Here is a 12627-nt window from a genome sequence, read left to right as displayed (position 1 = left end):
CCCACCCACTCCACTGTGTCCCAGACCCAGTTAGTCTGCTGCTGTGTTGGTGGGGTCCTGACCGCAACACACCGACATCGGCTCGAAATCTACAGTAGCAAGACTGGGGTCAGCTACCCCCGGGCTACTTCCCATCTCCCCCTCCATGGGTACCTGCTCATCGCGGGTGTCCGCAGCGGGGTCCCATACCATGGGCTCCTCGTCGTGCTGAGGGCTGGCTAGGTCGGGCAGCTCCTCGGGGTAACGGGCTCGGGGCAGGCTCGGCCAGTTCTCCTCATGGTACCGGGCTCGGGGAAGGCTCGGCCAGTTCTCCTCAGGGTACCGGGCTCGGGGCAGGCTCGGCCAGTTCTCCTCAGGGTACCGGGCTCGGGGCAGGCTCGGCCAGTTCTCCTCAGGGTACCGGGCTCGGGGCAGGCTCGGCCAGTTCTCCTCAGGGTACCGGGCTCGGGGCAGGCTCGGCCAGTCCTCCTCAGGGTACCGGGCTCGGGGAAGGCTCGGCCAGTCCTCCTCAGGGTACCGGGCTCGGGGAAGGCTCGGTCGAGCAGGAGCTCAGTCAGGAGCGTCTGTCCTCTCCGGCCGCCGGGCTGCAACTGAGCGCTGGGCCGGGGCTTTTATACTTCCTGTCCCGCCCCTTGACTTCCGGGGGGTGGGGACAGGTGGCAGTGGCTCCGCCCACTGTGGCAGCTGTTCTGGCTCCTCCCTCTCGGGTGCGGCCGGGAGCCAGGCCGCCTCACTACACGGCCCCCCCCCCTCAAGGCTGGCTCCCGTGCAGCGGGGCCAGCCCCTTCCATACCCCCCAGCCGGGAGAGGAAGTTCGCGTTAGCATGGTCCTTCCCGGCCCGATGACGCACAGTGAAGGCATAGGGCTGCAGGGCCAAGTACCACCGCTGCAGCCGCATATTATGGTCCTTCATGCGAGCCAACCACTGGAGGGCGGAATGGTCGGTGACCAAGATGAAGGGGGCTCCCAGGATGTAATACCTCAGGGCTTCACAGGCCCACTTCACAGCAAGGGCTTCCTTTTCGACCACCGCGTAGTTTCTCTCTCGGGGGAACAGCTTCCGGCTGATGTAAAGAACCGGATGCTCTTCCCCCTCTACTTCTTGGGAAAGGATGGCCCCAAGTCCCACTTCCGAGGCGTCTGTCTGTAAAACAAATGTCCGGTGGAAATCAGGACTATACAAGACCGGCTCGCTGCAGAGGCTCGTCTTGAGTGTCTGGAAGGCCTCGTCGCACTCGCGGGTCCATTTCACCTGCCGCGGGCTGTCCTTCGTCAGGAGCCCCGGTAAGGGGGCGGCAATTGCCGCGAATTGAGGAATAAACCGTCTGTAATACCCTGCCAGCCCCAGAAACTGGCGCACCTGGCGCTTCATGGCTGGCGGGGGGCAGGTTGCGATGGCCTGGACCTTGCCGACAAGAGGTCTTACCTGTCCATGCCTGATAGTATACCCCAGGTACGTGGTCTCTTGCCAGCCGATGCGACATTTCTTAGGGTTGGCTGTTAACCCGGCCTTCCGCAGGGACCTCAGGACGGCTGCGACCCTTTCTAGGTGGTTCTCCCACCGAGGACTGTAAATGACCACGTCATCTAGATAGGCGGCCGCGTAGTCCTGATGTGGCTGGAGGAGGCGGTCCATTAGGCGCTGAAAGGTGGCCGGAGCCCCATGGAGGCCGAAGGGCATCCGGGTAAACTGGTATAGGCCCGTGGGTGTGGCGAACGCAGTCTTCTCCCTGGAGGCTGGTTCCAAGGGGATCTGCCAGTACCCTTTGCTTAGATCAAGGGTGGTGATATAGCGGGCCTCCCCTAAGCGGGCCAACAGCTCATCTATCCGAGGCATGGGATAGGCATCGAACTTGGAGATAGCATTAACGCGCCTAAAGTCGATACAGAATCTCTGTGAGCCGTCGGGCTTCGGTACCAGCACTACAGGGCTGCGCCACTCACTTTGCGATGGTTCAATCACCCCTAGATCCAGCATAGCTCGTACCTCCTCCTCAACCACCTGCCTCCTGTGATACGGCAAGGGCCTGGTCGCGCCCCGGATCACCACCCCAGGCTCCGTCTGGATCCTATGGTATACCAGGGTGGTGTATCCCGGTTGGCCTGTAAAGGTGCGGGAAAAGGCTTGCAGGAGGCACCGGGTCTGCTTGAGTTGGTCGTCTGTTAGGGTCTCCCCGAGCTGGGGTTCCCCGGGGTCCTCGGTATGGGCTACCTGGGGTCCTAGCTCAGGTTCTGGCGGGTAGGGGTTGATCAGGAGACCTTCGCGTTCCCGCCAGGGCTTGAGGAGGTTGACATGGTACCGTTGGGTCTTCTTTTTCCGGTCCGGCTGATTGATTTCATAATTAACCGGGCCCACCTTCCGAACCACCTCATATGGCCCTTGCCACCGGGCCAGGATCTTCGATTCACTGGAGGGAAGGAGGAGTAATACCCGGTCTCCGGGTTGAAAGTCCCGAGTCTGGGCGTCCCGGTTATAAGTCTGGGCCTGCGTGTCCTGGGCGGCTTTCAAGTTCTCCTGCGCCAGGGCCCCCGCCTGCTTAAGGCACTCCTGAAGCTGGAGTACGTATTTTAAGAGGCCCTGGGCCGGCGATGGGGCTTGCTCCCAGGTTTCCCTCATGAGATCCAGCAGGCCCCGAGGTCGCCGACCGTACAGCAACTCAAAGGGTGAGAACTTGGTTGAAGACTGGGGGACTTCCCGCACCGCCAGGAGCAGGGGTGGAAGGAGCTGGTCCCATCGGCGAAGGTCCTCCTGGGGGAACCTACGCAACATCTCTTTCAGCGTCCGATTGAATCTTTCAACCAGCCCATCTGTCTGGGGATGGTAAACGGACGTCCGGAGTTGCTTTATCCCCAAGAGTTCGCACACCTGCTGGAGCAGCCGTGACGTAAAGTTGGTCCCCTGATCCGTGAGGATCTCCCGGGGCAGGCCGACACGGGCGAAGACCTTCATCAGCTCAGCTGCGATGGTGCGGGCTGTGATGGTCCGGAGAGGGATTGCTTCGGGGAACCTGGTAGCATAGTCCATTATCACCAAAATGTATTGGAACCCTGCGCTGCTCTTAGGGAGAGGCCCCACCAGGTCCATGGCCACACGTTCAAAGGGGGTCTCAATCAGAGGCATCGGGACCAGCGGTGCCTTGGGAGTTCGTGCTGGGGCAGCCAACTGGCATTCCGGGCAAGAGTTGCAATAATTCTTTACCTCCTGGTGTACCCCTGGCCAGAAGAAGCGCCCCAGGATCCGAGCCAGGGTCTTCTCGTGACCGAGGTGCCCGGCCGCAGGGATGTCGTGGGCCAGTTTCATGACCGCCCGGCGGTGACACCGAGGCACGAGGAGTTGTGTCCGGGTATCCCCTGTGTGGGGGTCCCTCTCGACGTGATACAGACGCTCCTGCCACAACTCAAAGTGCGGCCACTGCGCCGCTCGATGGGGGTCGAGGACCGTCCCATCCACGGAGGCCAGTTGGTCGTATGTCCGCGTGAGTGTAGGGTCGGCCCGTTGATCCCGGCAAAAGTCCGTGGGCACCGAGGGATCCTCCCCCACTCCGGGGGGAGGATCTTCACGTCCTTCCGTCGGGTTGGTGTGGTCGGGGGCTTCCACCTCGTCTTCCTCAGTCTCTGGGGCCTCCCCTTCCAAGGCTGGCGTGACCTGCAGGCTGCCCTCGGCGTGGCGGCGTAGTACGGCGGGGAACTCGGGCCAGTCGCAACCCAGGATCACCGGGTACGCCAGCCGTGGAGCGAGTCCCACTGTCATCAGCCGGGTGACCCCATCAATAATCAGTTGGGCCTTGGTACTTGGGTAGGGCCGTATATCCTCGTGGATACACCGCAGCTGAATCTTCCCCAGGCGGTTGTCAGCCTGCGGGCCCATGGTTTGGCAGACCAGTGTCTGGCCGCAGCCTGAATCGAGGAGGGCCACAGTCGGGCGCCCCTCAACGACCATGGGCACGGTGATCTTGGCCGCTTGCCAACGCCGGGCACGGCCTTCCCCTGAGTAAACCTGGCCAAAGGTACACTCCAGTCCTGGGCAGTCCCGCTGTAAATGGCCATACTCTCCACAGGAGAAACAGGGCCCCAGGTCTGCTCGTCCCGTCCGTGACCGGGTCCCGGGGTTACCTCCAGGCAGGTTCCGGTAGTCCCCTCTCGCCGCGGGAACCGGGGTCCGAGCGGGTCTCCCGGAGGACGTGGCGGTACGGGTCCGGGCCTCCGCTCCACGGGAGGAAACTCGTACGTCTGTGAGGGTGGGCGCCCCCTTCTTTTCTGGGTTGGGGCGCTCCGTCCGGGGCGGGGCGGTCCGGCCAGCCGAGCCCAGCGGGGTTTCAGCCGCGATGAAGTCCTCCATTAACGTAACGGCCGCGGCCACTGTCGCCGGCCTATGGCGGAGGACCCAGGCCCTTCCTCACGGCGGGAGTACATGGGCGAACTGCTCCAATACTACCTGCTCCATCAGCTCCTCTGATGTCCGGCGTTCGGGCTGTAGCCACTTTTTCAGGTCTCTCGAAGCTCCTGGGCCACTATCCGAGGTCGGGCCCCTGGAGGATACGCCAGGCTTCTAAACCGCTGTCGGTAGGTCTCTGGACTCACATCCAGGGCGTCTAGGATAGCGGCTTTCACCTGGCTGTAGTCCTGGGCTGCCTCCACAGACAAGCCTCGATAGACCGTCTGAGCAGTCCCCGTTAAGTATAGGGCCAGGATGGTGGCCCATTGGTCCTGGGCCCAGCCCGCGACGACAGCCACCCGCTCGAATGTGACGAGAAAGGCTTCAGGGTCGTCGCCGGGCCCCATCTTCGTCAGCCGAATTGGGGGGCTGGGCCGCGGGGCCCCTGCAGCATCTCCTGGCTGGGGTTCCCCCGGTCGAGTCAGCACCGCTGCGAGCTGCTGGACACATTGCCGCTGGAAATCCTGGTGCTGGGTAACCAGGTCTTGAATGAGCTGCCGTTGTTGCGAACCTAGCTGCTCAACGAGCTGCTGCTGCTGTTGCGACTGGGCCGCCTGTTGTCGCTCCTGGCTCTCCGTCATGAGGGCAGGAGCTGGGACAGATCCATCTCTCTGGCGGGAGGCCTCTCTCCCGCGGCCCCCTTTTCACCGTCGTCAAGAGCTCGCGCCCACATCCTGGGCGAGAGGTCCTCAGAGAAGGCACCACGTGTAAGAGTCCGGTGTTGGGGCTCGGCCCTCTCGGGTGTGGCCGGGAGCCAGGCCGCGTCACTACACGGCCTAAATCAGCAGTTCAGTCTCCGAAGGTCCAAGGGCTCAGACCCTCAGGCAGGGCTGAGCAGAAATAAACAGTCAACGAAGCCCAAGCCCTCAGTCAGGGTGGGGCAGCAAACAGCAGTTCTAGGCTCAGACCCTCAGGCAGGGGCTGAGCACCCAGAGTCAGTAAAGCCCTAGCCCTAGTCAGGGCGGGGCCATAAGCAGTAGTTCAAGGGGCTCAGGTCCTTAAGCAGGAGCTGAGCAAACAACAATAGTTCAGGGCTCAGGTCCTTAAGCAGGAGCTGAGCAGCAATAATAGTTCAGGGCTCAGGTCCTCGAAGCAGGAGCTGAGCAGCAACAATAGTCCAGGGCTCAGGTCCTTAAAGCAGGAGCTGAGCAGCAACAACAATAGTTCAGGGCTCAGGTCCTTAAGCAGGAGCTGAGCAAACAACAATAGTTCAGGGCTCAGGTCCTTAAGCAGGAGCTGAGCAGCAATAATAGTTCAGGGCTCAGGTCCTCGAAGCAGGAGCTGAGCAGCAACAACAATAGTTCAGGGCTCAGGTCCTTAAGCAGGAGCTGAGCAGCAACAACAATAGTTCAGGGCTCAGGTCCTTAAGCAGGAGCTGAGCAAACAACAATAGTTCAGGGCTCAGGTCCTTAAGCAGGAGCTGAGCAGCAATAATAGTTCAGGGCTCAGGTCCTCGAAGCAGGAGCTGAGCAGCAACAACAATAGTTCAGGGCTCAGGTCCTTAAGCAGGAGCTGAGCAAACAACAATAGTTCAGGGCTCAGGTCCTTAAGCAGGAGCTGAGCAGCAATAATAGTTCAGGGCTCAGGTCCTTAAAGCAGGAGCTGAGCAAACAACAATAGTTCAGGGCTCAGGTCCTTAAGCAGGAGCTGAGCAGCAATAATAGTTCAGGGCTCAGGTCCTTAAGCAGGAGCTGAGCAGCAATAATAGTTCAGGGCTCAGGTCCTTAAGCAGGAGCTGAGCAGCAATAATAGTTCAGGGCTCAGGTCCTTAAAGCAGGAGCTGAGCAGCAATAATAGTTCAGGGCTCAGGTCCTCGAAGCAGGAGCTGAGCAGCAACAATAGGCGAGTCCAGACTTCTGGGTCTGAGCTCTGGTGTGAGGGGGAGACTGCCACCCGTGAGGCGGTGGCAGGGGGGGACACAGGCCCACCCACTCCACTGTGTCCCAGCCCGGGGCCCTAACAGCAGCAGTTAGTCTGCTGCTGTGTCGGTGGGGTCCTGACCGCAACACACCGACATCGGCTCGAAATCTGCAGTAGCCAGACTGGGGTCAGCTACCCCCGGGCTACTTCCCATCTCCCCCTCCATGGGTACCTGCTCATCGCGGTTGTCCGCAGCGGGGTCCCATACCATGGGCTCCTCGTCGTGCTGAGGGCTGGCTAGGTCGGGCTGCTCCCAGGACACGGGTCGGGGGGACGCTCGGCCAGTTCTCCTCTGGATACCGGGCTCGGGGCAGGCTCGGCCAGTTCTCCTCAGGTTACCGGGCTCGGGGAAGGCTCGGCCAGTCTTCTTCAGGGTACAGGGCTTGGGGCAGGCTCGGCCAGTCTTCTTCAGGGTACAGGGCTTGGGGCAGGCTTGGTCCAGCAGGAGCTCGGTCAGGAGTGTCTGTCCTCTCCGGCCGCCGGGCTGCAACTGAGTGCTGGGCCGGGGCTTTTATACTTCCTGTCCCGCCCCTTGACTTCTGGGGGGCGGGGACAGGCGGCAGTGGCTCCGCCCACTGTGGCAGCTGTTCTGGCTCCTCCCTCTCGGGTGCGGCCGGGAGCCAGGCTGCCTCACTACAGGGCCGTACTGTCGCAAGAGGTGTGGGGGAGAAGAACACCCCATTTTGGACCTGAGCCACAAGCTGTTCCCCAGAGAGACCCGGTATTCCACCACAGAGCGGGAGGCCCTGGGAGTGAAATGGGCATTCGAGGCGCTGAGGTACTGTGATGTTCGTCCATCGTTGTCGATGAAGACCTCAACAACTCATTCGTTCGATGACCGGACTCTGTGCATCCGAAGATGACTGATCAGTCCGATTCGGGCGTGGAACGTCCTGTCGCACGTCGGGCAGACATGTGATGGCACTGTCGATGATGTGCGGGCAGCTCTGGACTTGCGCAGCTCACGCTTTCTTTCAGCCTCAGCAGTACGCCTCGCCTCAGAGGTATTACTGCCTGTGTGAATGAGGCTGCGCCATGCTGGATGGTTCAGTGCGAGGGTTTCCCATGTGGCGGTGTTGATCTCGAGGGACTTCAGAGAGGTCTTCAGCATGTCCTTGAACCGCTTCTTTTGTCCTCCATGGGAGCGCTTTCCCTGGTGAGTTCTCCGTAGAAGAGCTGTTTAGGAATGCGCTCGTCTCACATTCTCACGACATGTCCAGCTCATCTGGTCTGGGCTCTCATCACCAGTGTATGAACTGACGGCAGACTGGCTCTGATAAGGACTTCAGTATCGGGCACATTGTCCTGCCATCTGATTTTCAGAAGCTTTCGCAGACAGGAAATGTGGAAGTGATTGAGCCTTCGTGCATGACTCTGATAGACAGTCCACGTCTCGCAGGCCTACAGCAGAGTTGGAAGCACCACTGCTCGGTAGACCATCAGCTTCGTTGGTAGGCTGATCCCTCGACGTTCCCAGACGTTGGAGCGCAATCGGCCAAATGCAGAGCTGGCTTTAGCAATTCTGCCGTTTACTTCATCATCGACTGACACTGCTTGGGAAAGGGTACTGCCCAGGTATGTGAAGTGCTCCACTGCCTGGAGTCTCTGTCCATTTACAGTGATGGACGGTTCTGAGTACGGAGCGTGGGGAGCTGGCTGGTGCATGACCTCAGTCTTCTTGATGTTAACGGTGAGACCGAAGTTGTTACATGCAGATGAAAACTTGTCCATATTGGCTTTCATTTGTGGCTCTGTACTAGCATTCAGAGCACAATCATCGGCAAAGAGAAAGTCTCGAAGTACAGTTTCCTTCACCTTGGTAATAGCACGCAGTCGCCTCGGATTGAATAGTTTCCTGTCAGTTCTGTATTTCAGGCCTACTCCTTCAGTGCAGTATTGAAAGGCATCAGTCAGAGTGGCAGAGAATATCATGCTGAACAAAGTGGGTGCTAAAACACACTCTTGCTTGATGCCGTTGGTGACTGAGAAGGCCTCAGATGTTACACTGTCATCCAGGACACGAGCCATCATACCGTGATGAAATTGACGTACCATTGGTATGAATCGGTCTGGACAGCTGAATTTCGACATGATCCTCCACAGGCCCTGGCGACTGACAGAGTCGAACGCTTTCGTGAGGTCCACAAAAGTTGTGTAGAGTTCACAATTCTGTTCTTGACATTTCTCCTGTAGCTGACACGCAGCGAAGATCATGTCAATAGTCCCACGTCCCTTGCGGAAGCCGCACTGTGATTCTGGCAGTAAGCCCTGCTCCAGGTGAGTGATCAATCGGTTCAACAGAACCCGTGCAAGAATTTTCCCCGCTGTAGAGAGAAGCGAGATTCCATGGTGATTGTTGCATACCTGGCGAATGCCCTTCCTCTTATAGAGGTGCACGATGGACACATCTCTAAATTCCTGTGGAATGGATCCCTGCTTCCAGAAGGACTGAAACAGCTCAGTGAGTTTCCGTAGCAGCACGGGTCCACTGACTTTGTACACCTCTGCTGGGATGGCATCTGACCCTGGGGCTTTGCCACTTGACAGCTGGTTGATGGCTTCCTTCACTTCATCCTCTTTTGGTGAAGCATCCATGGAGTCATGGACTGCAACCTGGGGCATCTTGTCAATGGCCTCATCATTGATGACTGAGGGCCAGTTGAGAACTGCTTCAAAATGTTCAGCCCATCTCTGGAGAATCTGCGTCTTCTCTGTAAGGAGCACAGTGCCATCAGAGTTCAGGAGGGGAAAGCTCCCAGAAGACTGTGGACCATAGACTCTCCCTCACTTTAATCCAATTCACGCGCAAGTCTCGACATCATATCATATCAAGTCCTGTGGTGATGGGTAAGCGACGAAGCAGCAGGTGTGGATACACTGGGAGCTGTTGCCGCGGACCTGCACACAGGCGGCTCAGGTATAATGGTCGTTCCTCACTGACCGAAGCAGCAGTGGAGCGCGGCGTCTTCTTGAGCGACTGAGCAGCCCTATTGAGGACTGCACAGCTCACTTGGCTAGAAAAGGTGCCCTAAACATTGCCTGCTTCACCTTACCCTGGCCAGCATACCGCGGCTGGTGGGGATCCCATCAAAGCGGTTGAACAAAAACAAAACTTAGAGTGACACCGATCCCCATTGGCACATGGACTGTGCGCACGCTACTGGACAACATCACGGCAGACAGACCGGAGAGAAGAACAGCACTTGTCGCCAGAGAGCTCGCACGCTACAACATGGACATTGCAGCCCTTAGCGAAACTCGCCTTGCTAATGAAGGACAGCTGTCCGAGTCAGGCAGAGGCTATACATTCTTCTGGAGTGGCTGCAGCAGTGATGAGCGTCGCGAATCTGGAGTTGGCTTCGCCATCAAGAATCATCTTGTTCGGAAACTTGCCAGTTCCCCCAAGGCTGTGAATGACCGACTCATGACAATGCAGCTTCCGCTTCAAAAAGGAAAACAAGCTACTTTGATCAGCGCATACACTCCCACAATGACCAACCCAGAGGATGTGAAGGATAAATTCTATGAAGAACTAGATGCTTTGTTATCATCAGTGCACCGCACAGACAAGCTGATCCTGCTTGGCGATTTTAACGCAAGAGTCGGATGCGATGCCGCAGCCTGGGAAGGAGTCATCGGGAAACATGGAGTGGGAAAGTGTAACAGCAATGGCCCGTTACTGCTGAAAACTTGTGCAGCACATGACCTTCTGATCACCAATACGGTCTTCCGCCTCCGTACCCGCAACAGGACTTGGTGGATGCATCCCTGTTCCAAGCACTGGCATCTCATCGACTATGTCATCATCAGGAGAAGGGACAGACAAGATGTCAGGGTTACAAAAGCTATGTGCGGCGGTGACTGTTGGACGGATCACAGGCTCATAGCATCCAAAATGAAGCTCCGTATTATGCCGAAGAGACATGCCACAAGGCTGTAAGGCTCTCGAAGCTGAAGAATAGCCGCATCGCTGAAAATCTAGCGGAAGATCTAGAGAATGAGCTTGCTGATCTTCGTATTGAGGATGACGCTGAGAAAGACTGGGAGTGATTCCGCAGCACTGTCCATACAGCTGCATCGAAGGTATTAGGGCCCTCCACACGCAGGCGGCAAGGCTGGTTTGACGAAAATGATGCAGAAATCCAGGCCCTACTTGCTGAGAAGCATCGCCTGCATCGTGCACATCAGAACGACCCATCCTCAGCGGCAAAGAAGACGGCCTTTATCAACGCTCGCAGAACAGTACAGCACCGACTGCACAAAATGCAGGACTTGTGGCTGAGCGCCAAAGCAGATGAAATACAGGCATATGCGGACAGGAATGACTATAAGCAGTTCTATGAAGCCCTCCTTCTCCTTGGTAATAGAACACGCACCCCTCAGGTGGATTAACAGCATGAAGGACTCAAACACAAGGATCATGTGGTGGTACATGTCCCTCCAACCCTATTCCTTCCGAGTGTTACACCGGCCAGGAAAGGCTCATGCGAATGCAGATTTCTTTTCCCAAGTTGTGGGGGGGTAGGGGGAAGGGGAGGAGACGACTAAGGGTCAGCCGGCCCAGGCAACTGTCTTAAGGGGGAGGGTGTGTGACGGGGCAGAGTGGACCCACACTGGTATAGCAGGGGTTAACCCTTCCTCCCTGGCAGAGGAAGCCCCGCCCCGGAAGCTCTGCTGGGCATGCTCCAACTGGAGTTCAGATATAAAAGCCTGCACATCAGCTCAGTCTGGGCTGACAGCCAGAGGGGAAGGATGCACGCTGTTAGCTCCTGCAGAGAGAGGGCCTGCGAACCAGGATCCGGGCGTTAGCCCTGCCGAGGCACCACCGGAGACCCTGACGGAGGACGACCCAGGGGCGGAACAGACCGGAGGACCCCTCGCTGCAGAAGCACTGCCATTCCCAGGGGAAAGTAGAGATAAACGGTGTTAAAGCTGTATTAGCACTCGGCGTGTTGCGGGCAGATCTCTGCCGAGCGAGCGGCAAGTAGATCTTGCAGCTATCAGGGCCCTGGCCTGGGGCTCAGAGGAGAGGGTGGGCCCGAGTCCAACCGTGAAGGATTATGTGGACTCTGGCCGTGCTACCCCGCCTGAAAGGGGGGATTATATCAGGCCCGCACAACTCGTAAAGCGGAGAGGGCCACATTCCTCAAAAGAAAACAGCCGATGGCCGAAACCTCCCGGCCCCGCAGAAACACCCCGCCCCAGGGCCGCCCAGCCCTGCGGAAACAAACCCTCCTAACCCCAGCGCCGCCCCACCAAAACTGCTGTGGGCCAAAAAGGAAGGTTGGGGGTGGGGAGGTGATACTTTATTTTAAATCAACCGAGGGCTCCCAGCTGAAGAGGTGGCTGGGAGCCCTCAGGGTCAAATTAAAGGGCCCAGGGCTCCGGCGGCTGGGGGAACCCGGCAGGGTCGGCTCTAGGTGTTTTGCTGCCCCAAGCAAAAAAAAAACTTGGCTGCCCCCCATCCCAGCCCTGGGCTCCCCCCTGTACCCTCCTGCTGCCCCAATCCTGGGCTCTCCCCCCACTGACCCACACCCCCTGCCGCCCCAGCGCTGGGCTTCCCCCTTTCCTCCCCACCAGTGCCCTCCCTCCACCCTGCTGCTGCCCCAGCCCTGGGCTCCCCCCACCAGTGCCTCCCCCCCACACACCTCCTGCCTCCCCAGCCCTGGGTCACTAGTAACGCTCCCAGGGCAGGTCATTCAGCAGGAATTTTGGATGTGCACAAAACACAGACAGGATTGGTTCCCATATGGTTACAGAGCTGCAGTAAAGTGGAACAATTTTCAGCTTGTGTGATTGGAGGATATCTGGATGCATATTATAAGACTGTCCTCCATAAATGAGGAAAAGTTGAGGTGCCTTTATTATTCTTTTGTTCCACTCTTTCTTTCTATGGGGAATTTGCCTATGCAATATCACTGTCTTCCTTAAACAAACAAAAAGGCAATGGCTGCTGAAAATAGCAATTCCAGTCCTAATAAGCATTTCTTGCTCAATTTTATCCTGCTTTTTCTACAGCAAGTTACAGTGGATCAGTATATTTGATTTGGGAGAAATGAAGTAACAGCTGCCCAAACTGAGCTTGAGCACTCCTGAGGTGTTCAAATCTGGAAGGCAGGTGCTGGAGGGGGGGAGGGGGCTGTGGGCTCCACGGGGGAGTATGGCAGCAATGTATCTGGAGCTGCATGGAGCCAGACACGCTGGTCTGAGTGGCACGGTAAGTGGGCTGGAGGTTGGAGAAGGGGTAGGGAGTTCCAGGGGGCAGTCAAGG

The sequence above is a fragment of the Mauremys mutica genome, chromosome 10 (genome assembly GCF_020497125.1).
Source record: "Mauremys mutica isolate MM-2020 ecotype Southern chromosome 10, ASM2049712v1, whole genome shotgun sequence".
In the NCBI taxonomy this organism is placed as follows: Eukaryota; Metazoa; Chordata; order Testudines; family Geoemydidae; genus Mauremys; species Mauremys mutica.
The sequence above is the reverse complement of the archived record's forward strand: the minus strand, read 5'-3'. Positions refer to the sequence as shown.